Raw genomic sequence first — 11,799 nt, 5'->3', positions numbered from 1 at the left:
AGGTCTATCCTAAATTACATACACATTTTTAAGTTGTATTACATATTTAGTATATGACAAAAAATGTATATAATTTATATGCGAGGTATAAACCATAAACTAGACTTCCATGAACACAACTGATTGTTACCAACACTGCTGCCTGCACCTGGTGCTGTTTCACCATCCATTCTCCTGCCTTTCTCACTAAACTTCTGATAAATGGTTTTCATATCATCCCTTTGCTTTGTTTTTAATAATTTCATTATATATTATTTCTAAAAATGTATTGTTTAGTGGCATTTTCCTTCAAAGAGACTACGCATTCTACCAGCATTCACGACAATATTTCTATTGAGCGAGAAGATTCAATGTTATCTCACTATGTTGATGGTTACTGTCACTGAAAAAGTAAGAAAAGGTGACATTACTATTTTGGCTGATATACTTGATTTTGATTATCAATGAAAAATAGAATTGCTATTTTAATAATGGGGGGCAAAGATGGGAGAATATATATTGGCTGCCTCCCAATAAATTCTATATCCAGTTATCCAGTAGTTAAAGTTCAAAAAAAAAAAAAAAGAAAGAAAGAAAGAAAGAAAAACAGAAAAAAAGAAAGCCTATGGCAGCCAAATAATAGCAGAACTACCAAAGAGCCAGAGGCCTTACTAGTAAAAGTTTTGGTCTTCCTAGCAGGTAAAGAGCCCCAATGTGATTACTTGCTTACTGAAAAATAGGCAGCATTGAATAAGTATAAGAGGAGATTAGACATAGACAACTACATGTTATGTATAGTTTTACTAGCTACCTATATTTACTTTCTTAAATGTATATTAAGTTTCATTCATCTATTTACTATCCACCTACTATTTTCTTTACTACTTCATAGCCATAGTCAAGTGTAATTTTTTTTTCACTCTGTTAAGGTAGAATTAGAAATAAGCAGAGGAATGGCATCATCTAGAGATGAATGTCATGCCCATTGAAGGACTACCATTAGTGGAAAAAGTAAGCATATTTTTGCTGGTGTGGCAGAGTTATGTTGCATGGAAGCGTGTTGTTTGGAAGTTTAAATATATGTAGAAGGTTAGTAAGGAAGCTGTAAGATAAAAGCAAGGGTAATGGATAACTGTCAATTGGTACACAGCCATTCCAAACTCTTGCTAAAAGATGTCTCTCTCCTACAGAATTTACATGATTAAAAATCACCATTTCTCAGACACCCAGATATGAAAGTTCTACATCAAAGTTAACTTTCTTAATTTCTGTGGTATATGAGAGACAGAAGGAAAGTAGGAATTCCTTCTTCTTGATGCTGTAGTTATACCAATGTTGAAAATTTCCAGGATCAACATTCTGGGTTGTTGTTAAGTTTTTCTAAAGAAAAATCTGTGCTCAGTTTAGATAACTGCACTTAGATATTTAGCAGCTGAGTACAGATTTTGAAAGTCCATTCTTTGTTTTCATGGTTATCCAGAGAATGTTGAGGTAGAAGCAACAGTGGCTTTTTGGTCCTCTGATCTCTTTGTGACTTTTGAACCCATGTAGACCACATGCCTGTCTCCATGTTTTCCACTTTCTTGACTATGGAAGTGGAAGGTGTGATCCTGGTGGACCTGTTTGATAATCTTTTTCTGGGACCCATTCCTTAAGGTCCTTCTGATAATCATTGCCCTAGCCATTTAATTTCTAAGCACTCCAGTTTTTAGGTGAAATTTCTGAATGCTAAGAGCAGAATGCTGTCTATTCTCTGAAACTGAAAACTACATGTTTAATAAAGCATATTTGTACCTACATGTAGGAAAATAACAGTTATACACATAATTGCTATAAAAACTTTCCTTCAGTTGGAAGAAAAAAAAAAGCATGCAGGACTTAACTACTAGTTGAATCTTTCTTTACAAATCTGAATGATTTTACCCAAATCAGAGAGTTACAAATAGAAGAGCTTTTCTCTCCAAGTTGATCTGAAAACTTTGAGAATTTTATGAGTATAATTTTTGATACTGTTACTGTTTATACAGAATGAGTTCAAATTGAAATAAGAACTGAAAATATGTGCACATTATGATATTACAATATATAAAAGGAGCTTTTAATAGTATAAATAAAAATCCAAAGGCCTTTAATTGAACCAACTAATATGAGAAGCAGAAGAAAGAAATACACTCAGCAAGTAATAAAAATGGCAAACAAGGTATTTTAAATTCACAGATTTGGGCACATATAGAAAGTATAAACTACCATGGTCTGTGACACAGCCTCAGGAAGTCCTGAGAACACGTGCCAAAGGTAGTTGGGTTACAACTTGATTTTATACATTTTAGGGAGAAAACAGTTACAGGCAAAGATAGAAATCAATACATGTAAGGTACACATTGGCTTGGCCCAGAAAGGCAGAACATCTTGAAGTGGGGGCTTCCAGGTCATAGATGGATTCAAAGATTTCCTAATTGGCAATAAGTTGAAAAAGTTAAGCTCTGCTTGAAGAGTTGAAGTCAGCTTGAGTTAATAAGATCAGGGGGGTTTTGGAAGCCAACGTTCTTGTCATGTAGCTGAAGCCTCCAGATTGCAGGCGTCAGAGAGATTAGATAGTGAAGGTCTCTTATGAAACCCTAAAAGGTGTCAGACTCTCCAGAAGAAACCTAGTAGGGGAAGGAGATTCTTTACAGAATGCAAATTTCTCTCACAAGAGACAGCTTAGCAAGGCCATTTCAAAATATATCAAAAAAAATATTTGGGGGTAAAATATACTTTGATTTCTTTTAGGGCCTGCTATTTGACATGTGATACTATACCTGAGTCAGGTTGGAAATTGATATCTTATTGCTACTGTTTTGTCCATCTTAATGTCTCTCTTATGTTAATGCTGGTCAGTTGTGTTTAAATTCCAAAGGGAGGAGGGTATGATGAGGCATGCTCAACCTTTACTTCCCATCATGGTCCAAACTTGTTTTTCAGGTTTCTTTGGGATCCCCTTGGTCAAAAGTGGGTCCATTTAGTCAGTTGTTGGCTTAGAATTGTATTTTTGGTTTACAAAAACAAAATCACAGAAGCTCAGCCTTTGTTGTTTTTTCAAATAACAGGCTGTTGATTTTATCAATAGAAAATATAATATAAATAAATACATGCTCCCATACTTAGATATTTTAAAAAATCTAATAGGATGGAGTGGTCAATAAATGCCATTTTTCAAAGAGTCAAGGGTTGAGCTGAGAATGACTGAATACTCTTTGATAGTGTGACATCACTGCCAATACTAATGTGATTTAAGACTGAAAAAGAGAGGAACACATTTGGCATGTGGATTGTAATGATCCTCTGATTTCTTTCTTGAATTAATAAAACCTATTCTAAGAGATGAGATGGATTATTTGGACTTGGTGCAACTGTGTAGACAGCACATGTGACAGAGAGTTTGAGAGTCTCATCCAGGCAGGACAGAGGCCACTTATGACTTAAGCCACAATATGCACGTGCTTTAAATAATATTTATTCACTTATGCCTTTCAATGCTATGTCTTCAGTCCTGATCTCTCAACTAACCTCACCATTCATTAATAGACAGCCCAAATAAGATACATCCAAAACTAAAACCTCGATTTATTTCTTCAGATTTACTCTTCCCTGAATATTCTTCCAATATGACACATGAAAATTACATTACAAAATCTGTTCGTTCTAAAAATATTGTAATTGTAGTTGATTCCTTCTTTCTTTTACACCCTGTGTCCAATTACTGGCAAATTTGAATCTTCTTTATTCTACATTCAAAATATATTGAGGATCTGAATTTTCTAGATATTGTCACCCTTATCTCTCTGGGTTGTGGCACTTATCTCTCCCCTGGACTATCACAATGCCCTCTATTCTTGTGCCCATTAGTTTCTTTACATGGAACTCAGAGTTATTCCAAAAATAATTAAAACCAAATCAATTATCTGCTCAAACATTCTCAATGGCTTTCTATACAATTAATAAAATTCAAATCCACCATGACCTATAAAATATGACAGACATTGCCTATCCAGTAACTCAGTGACCTCATACTCTACTCCTCTGTCTCTTTCTCGTTCAGCTCTAGCTTCATGAGTGTTTTTTTTTTCTTAATCTCAATATATGTACAGATTTTTTATGTAGATATGTTATATAATGCCGAGGTTTGGGGTATGGATGTAGTCACCCAGGTAGTGGGCTTAGTACTCAAAGGGTAGTTTTTTACCCACGTCTCCCTCCTTCCCTTCCCCATATAGTAGTCTGCAGTATCTATTTTTCTCACGTTTATGTCTATGTGTGCTCCCATGGTTCTTCTTAATGATCTTCAATCACACAAACATGTTATCTCTAGTTTGGGGCCTTTGGCCATCCTATTGCCATTAATTAGAACAGTCTTCCTGAAAAAAGACTTCATTGATTTTTCTTGCTCCAGACATCTTCTCAAATACCATCTTATCAGAGAGGGCTTTCCAAACTATTCTATGTAAGTTCGCTCTCCCATCCTTGTCACTGTTTGCCAAATATTACAACCTGACTTTTTATGTGTTTATTTTTTTACTGTGTCTACCCCTCTACTAGGTGTCCCTGAGATGAGGGACTTCAACTCTGTTTAAAGGACCTACACATGATACACATTCAAAAAAATTTGTGAAATGAATGAATATAAGAAGAGAAAGTAATCAATAATTAGGAGAATTATTTAGCATGCAACTAGGATGTATGAGTAGATTAAACCATGTGAGAAGATAAAACTAGGAAGTAATGGTCAAATAAGCAGCATGATTAGTGACCAGAATATGGCACAAGAATCCTTATATTTAATTCAGTAAGCCTATTTCACAAGCAGCAGGCCTACTTTGGTATATGTTTCTAGAACAGAAAAACAAAAACAAACCACTGGTTTTCTTCTTTCTGGTTTCCTTTTCCTGATGATTTGGAGTTCAACAAGACTTGGGCACAGGAGACTTCAGTATCTGTTACAGAATCAGATGCTGAGAATATAATGGTGAACAAGACATAATCCTTGCCTCCGAAGAGCTCACAGATTCAATATGGGTGGTGGTGGCAGAGGAAAATGAAATGCAGCAGGCCTTATTGGAGTGGTGATTGCATGCTTCTAAGAATGGCTTTGCTACACTAGAGGATAGCTATTTCCTCTCGTGCCTTCTTTAGTGGTAATGACAGGGCAATATGCTCATGAATTTTGAGGAAGAACTTTTCTCACTAAAAGCCAGAGAAGAAAGACAAATTCCACATGTTATTGCTTATATATAGAATCTAAAAAAGTTGGAGTTATAGAACAATTTTGGAAAGTAAAATAGCGGATACCAGAGGCTGGGTCTGTGGAGGATGAGTGGAAAGATGTTGGCCAAAGAATACAAAATTTCAGTTAGAAAGAATTAGTTTCAGAGCTGTATTGTACAACTTGGTGACTGTATTTAATCACAATGTATTATATTCATGAAAATCCCTAAGAGAGTAGATTTTGTGTTCTTACTGCACAAAAAAGTGAGTTAATGCATATGTTAATTAGCTCAAGTGAGACATTCCATAACGTGTACATATTTCAAAATATCATGTTATATACCATAAACATATACATTTTTATCTGTCAATATAAAAAATAGTTTAAAAATAAAAAATAAAATTGTTACAGGGCGTTGAAGTCAGACTAGTTTTGCCATACAGTGTAACAACTAATTAAGATGAGAAATCAGGCAACTAGCAAGAAAGATTTTTTTTATTAAAGCATCCTCAACCATTAGAAAGAAATAAAATAAAAATAAATAAATATATACTCCCAAACTAAATAAGAATTTCTCACTTTGGGTGATTCGAATATATGTATTTTTTGAATTGTGCCCAAAGCGTCTACAATGATTAAGTCAAAGAAGCAAATCAGAATATGGTCTAATTAGATAATTATTGGCAAATCTAAATATTTGAAGGAAATGGTTCATGAGGCTGTAAGTAGGACCAAATCCTAGAGCTAAATAAGAGTACGGTTAGTTCTAAATTAGAATGATGGTTTACATTTGTATGGGCTTTTATAGTTTGATAACTGTTTTTCCTATATATTATCTTGTCTAATTGTCACAATGACTCTTTGCAGATAAAAGTTAAAAGCAACAGTTTTACAATTAATGGCCAGCCCTTATGGCTTTTGTGTGTGTGTGTGTGAAAAAAACCATTTTTTATGAAATTCCATTTTTCTTATGAAAAACCCATTTTCTTATGAAACCACATTTTTTCTTATGAAAAGCTATCGACAGGTGTAGCCTAGATTGATTAAATCCTTTACAGTGTGCCCTGAAGAGCATTAAAAACCTGTCCAGGGTAAGGAGTCTCTACAACTACTGGTTCAATTCCACCAGCTTTGAATATTATTGGTCTTCTTAATTATCTTAATATTTTTTCAATATAGTTGACAAATGATGCTCTCAAAGAATGCAAAATATTTGTCCTCCATATTCCCATATATAAGTAGTTGTAAACTTGTGTTTTCAGCAAGTGTATGTTGGCATCTTAGGTATGTAAAGAAAACTAGATTGTTGACTAGCAAGTGACCTAAGCAACTTTCCATTTTGCGGTTTGACCTAGTGTTGATCATATGAAGAATAGGAGACAATTATATAATTGTATTCTGAATCTATAATGGCAGAATTATGCTGATTTTCGTTAACATCAAGAAATATGTTCAAAAGAAATGCAGAAATCATTCATTTACAATGCATCTAAAAATGTTTCCAAATGATCCCACTGTGTCAGTTTTCTAAAATGTATACATACTCATTTTTATGATCCTTTTATATCTTCGACATACTGAGTGTTTGATACAGCAGTATCTTAAGCTCTGCTAAAGAAAACATTTACAGAGCTGATTTGTCACATGTATTTTTTTTAAACTGACCTATGTATTGGTGTGCTTATTTCCAAAAGGTCTCAATTAGACTGTTGTTATCTTTTTTATTGTGATAAGAAATGTATAACAAATTTACTGTTTGATCATTTTGAAGCGTATAGTTATGAAGTGTTGGGTACATTTACATTGTTGTGCAACAGATGTCTAGAACTTTTTCATCTTATAAATCTGAAACTCTATACCCATAAACACTAATTTCCCTCTCCTTCCTCTAGTCCTTGATGGCTACCTATTTCTACTTTCTGTTTCTATGATTCTGAGTATTTTAGATACTTTATATGAGTGAAATCATACAGCATTTGTCCTTTTATAACTGGTTTATTTCAATTAGTATAATGTCCTCTAGATTGACCCATGTTGTTGCGTGTGTCAGGATGTCCTTGTTAAGGGCGCATAATATTCCACTGTATGTATTACCATATTTTCTTTATCCATTCATCTATCTATGAGCATTTGGATTGCTTCCACTGCATAAATAAGGTTAATAATCCTGCAATTAATATGGGTGTACAAATATATCTTCAAGATTCTGCTTGAATTATTTTGCATATATGCCCAGAAGTGAGACTGTTACATCACATGGTAATTTTATTTTTAATTTTTTAGTAATCTTCCTACTGTTTCTCATAATGGCTGCACCAATTTTTATTTTCATTAGCAATGCACAAAGGTTCCAATTTCTCTGCACCATCGTCAGCACTTTTAATTTTCTCTTATTTTGATAGTGACCACCCTAACTGGTGTAAGGTAATACCTCATTTAGGTTTTCATTTGGATATTTTTTTATTTTTATTTTTTTATTTTTTATTTTTTTTTCTTTTTTTTCATTATACTTTAGGTTTTAGGGTACATGTGCACAATGTGCAGGTTTGTTACATATGTATCCGTGTGCCATGTTGATTTCCTGCACCCATTAACTGGTCATTTAGCATTAGGTATATCTCCTAATGCTGTCCCTGCCCCCTCCCCCAACCCCACAACAGTCCCTGGAGTGTGATGTTCCCCTTCCTGTGTCCATGAGTTCTCATTTTTCAATTCCCACCTATGAGTGAGAACATGCAGTGTTTGGTTTTTTGTCCTTGTGATAGTTTACTGAGAATGATGTTTTCCAGTTTCATCCATGTCCCTACAAAGGACATGAACTCATCATTTTTTATGGTTGCATAGTATTCCATGGTGTATATGTGCCACATTTTCTTAATCCAGTCTATCGTTGTTGGACATTTGGGTTGGTTCCAAGTCTTTGCTATTGTGAATAGTGCCGCAATAAACATACGTGTGCATGTGTCTTTATAGCAGCATGATTTATAGTCCTTTGGGTATATACCCAGTAATGGGATGGCTGGGTCAAATGGTATTTCTAGTTCTAGATCCCTGAGGAATTGCCACACTGACTTCCACAATGGTTGAATTAGTTTACAGTCCCACCAACAGTGTAAAAGTGTTCCTATTTCTCCACATCCTCTCCAGCACCTGTTGTTTCCTGATTTTTTAATGATGGCCATTCTAACTGGTGTGAGATGGTATCTCACTGTGGTATTGATTTGCATTTCTCTGATGGCCAGTGATGATGAACATTTCTTCATGTGTTTTTTGGCTGCATAAATGTCTTCTTTTGAGAAGTGTCTGTTCATGTCCTTCGCCCACTTTTTGATGGGGTTGTTTGTTTTTTTCTTGTAAATTTGTTTGACTTCATCGTAGATTCTGGATATTAGCCCTTTGTCAGATGAGTAGGTTGCAAAAATTTTCTCCCATTCTGTAGGTTGCCTGTTCACTCTGATGGTAGTTTCTTTTGCTGTGCAGAAGCTCTTTAGTTTAATGAGATCCCATTTGTCAATTTTGGCTTTTGTTGCCATTGCTTTTGGTGTTTTAGACATGAAGTCCTTGCCCATGCCTATGTCCTGAATGGTATTGCCTAGGTTTTCTTGTAGGATTTTAATGGTTTTAGGTCTAACATTGAAGTCTTTAATCCATCTTGAATTAATTTTTGTATAAGGTGTAAGGAAGGGATCCAGTTTCAGCTTTCTACATATGGCTAGCCAGTTTTCCCAGCACCATTTATTAAATAGGGAATCCTTTCCCCATTTCTTGTTTTTGTCAGGTTTGTCAAAGATCAGATAGTTGTAGATATGCGGCATCATTTCTGAGGACTCTGTTCTGTTCCATTGATTTATGTCTCTGTTGTGGTACCAGTACCATGCTGTTTTGGTTACTGTAGCCTTGTAGTATAGTTTGAAGTCAGGTAGCATGATGCCTCCAGCTTTGTTCTTCTGGCTTAGGATTGACTTGGCGATGTGGGCTCTTTTTTGGTTCCATATGAACTTTAAAGTAGTTTTTTCCAATTCTGTGAAGAAAGTCATTGGTAGCTTGATGGGGATGGCATTGAATCTATAAATTACCTTGGGCAGTATGGCCATTTTCACGATATTGATTCTTCCAACCCATGAGCATGGAATGTTCTTCCATTTGTTTGTATCCTCTTTTATATCATTGAGCAGTGGTTTGTAGTTCTCCTTGAAGAGGTCCTTCACATCCCTTGTAAGTTGGATTCCTAGGTATTTTATTCTCTTTGAAGCAATTGTGAATGGGAGTTCACTCATGATTTGGCTCTCTGTCTGTGATTGGTGTACAAGAATGCTTGTGATTTTTGTACATTGATTTTGTATCCTGAGACTTTGCTGAAGTTGCTAATCAGCTTAAGGAGATTTTGGGCTGAGACAATGGGATTTTCTAGATATACAATCATGTCATCTGCAAACAGGGACAATTTGACTTCCTCTTTTCCTAATTGAATACCCTTTATTTCCTTCTCCTGCCTGATTGCTCTGGCCAGAACTTCCAGCACTATGTTGAATAGGAGCAGTGAGAGAGGGCATCTCTGTCTTGTGCCAGTTTTCAGAGGGAATGCTTCCAGTTTTTGCCCATTCAGTATGATATTGGCTGTGGGTTTGTCATAGATAGCTCTTATTATTTTGAGATACGTCCCATCAATACCTAATTTATTGAGAGTTTTTAGCATGAAGAATTGTTGAATTTTGTCAAAGGACTTTTCTGCATCTATTGAGATAATCATGTGGTTTTTGTCTTTGGTTCTGTTTATATGCTGGATTACATTTATTGATTTGCATATGTTGAACCAGCCTTGCATTCCAGGGATGAAGCCCACTTGATTATGTGGATAAGCTTTTTGATGTGCTGCGGGATTCGGTTTGCCAGTATTTTATTGAGGATTTTTGCATCAATGTTCATCAAGGATATTGGTCTGAAATTCTCTTTTTTGGTTATGTCTCTGCCAGGCTTTGGTATCAGGATGATGCTGGCTTCATAAAATGTGTTAGGGAGGATTCCCTCTTTTTTTATTGATTGGAATAGTTTCAGAAGGAATGGTACCAGTTCCTCCTTGTACCTTGGTAGAATTCGCTGTGAATCCATCAGGTCCTGGACTCTTTTTGGTTGGTAAGCTATTGATTATTGCCACAATTTCAGAACCTGTTATTGGTCTATTCAGAGATTCAACTTCTTCCTGATTTAGTCTTGGGAGGGTGTATTTGTCGAGGAATTTATCCATTTCTTCTAGATTTTCTAGTTTATTTGCATAGAGGTGTTTGTAGTATTCTCTGATGGTAGATTGTATTTCTATGGGATCAGTGGTGATATCCCCTTTTTCATTTTTTATTGCATCTATTTGATTCTTCTCTCTTTTCTTCTTTATTAGTCTTGCTAGCGGTCTATCAATTTTGTTGATCTTTTCAAAAAACCAGCTCCTGGATTCATTAAGTTTTTGAAGGGTTTTTTGTGTCTCTATTTCCTTCAGTTCTGCTCTGATTTTAGTTATTTCTAGCCTTCTGCTAGCTTTTGAATGTGTTTGCTCTTGCTTTTCTAGTTCTTTTAATTGTGATGTTAGGGTGTCAATTTTGGATCTTTCCTGCTTTCTCTTGTGGGCATTTAGTGCTATAAATTTCCCTCTACACACTGCTTTGAATGTGTCCCAGAGATTCTGGTATGTTGTGTCTTTGTTCTTGTTGGTTTCAAAGAACATCTTTATTTCTGCCTTCATTTCATTATGTACCCAATAGTCATTCAGGCGCAAGTTGTTCAGTTTCCATGTAGTTGAGCAGTTTTGAGTGAGTTTCTGAATCCTGAGTTCTAGTTTGATTGCACTGTGGTCTGAGAGACAGTTTGTTATAATTTCTGTGCTTTTACATTTGCTGAGAAGAGCTTTACTTCCAACTATGTGGTCAATTTTGGAATAGGTGTGTTGTGGTGCTGAAAAAAATGTATATTCTGTTGATTTGGGGTGGAGAGTTCTGTAGAAGTCTATTAGGTCCACTTTGTGCAGAGCTGAGTTCAATTCCTGGATATCTTTGTTAACTTTCTGTCTCATTGATCTGTCTAATGTTGACAGTGGGGTGTTAAAATCTCCCATTATTATTGTGTGGGAGTTTAAGTCCCTTTGTAGGTCACTCAGGACTTGCTTTATGAATCTGGGTGCTCCTGTGTTGGGTGCATATATATTTAGGATAGTTAGCTCTTCTTGTTGAATTCATCCCTTTACCATTATGTAATGGCCTTCTTTGTCTCTTGATCTTTGTTGGTTTAAAGTCTATTTTATCAGAGACTAGGATTGCAACCTCTGCGTTTTTTTGTTTTCCATTTGCTTGACAGATCTTCCTCCATCCCTTTATTTTGAATCTATGTGTGTCTCTGCACGTGAGATGGGTTTCCTGAATACAGCACATTGATGGGTCCTGACTCCTTATCCAGTTTGCCAGTCTGTGTCTTTTAATTGGAGGATTTAGCCCATTTACATTTAACATTAATATCGTTATGTGTGAATCTGATCCTGTCATTATGATGTTAGTTGGTTATTTTGCTCGTTAGTTGATGCAGTTTCTTCC

This window comes from Nomascus leucogenys, chromosome 14 (assembly GCF_006542625.1).
Source record: "Nomascus leucogenys isolate Asia chromosome 14, Asia_NLE_v1, whole genome shotgun sequence".
Lineage (NCBI taxonomy): Eukaryota > Metazoa > Chordata > Mammalia > Primates > Hylobatidae > Nomascus > Nomascus leucogenys.
Note: the sequence above shows the minus strand (reverse complement) of the source record.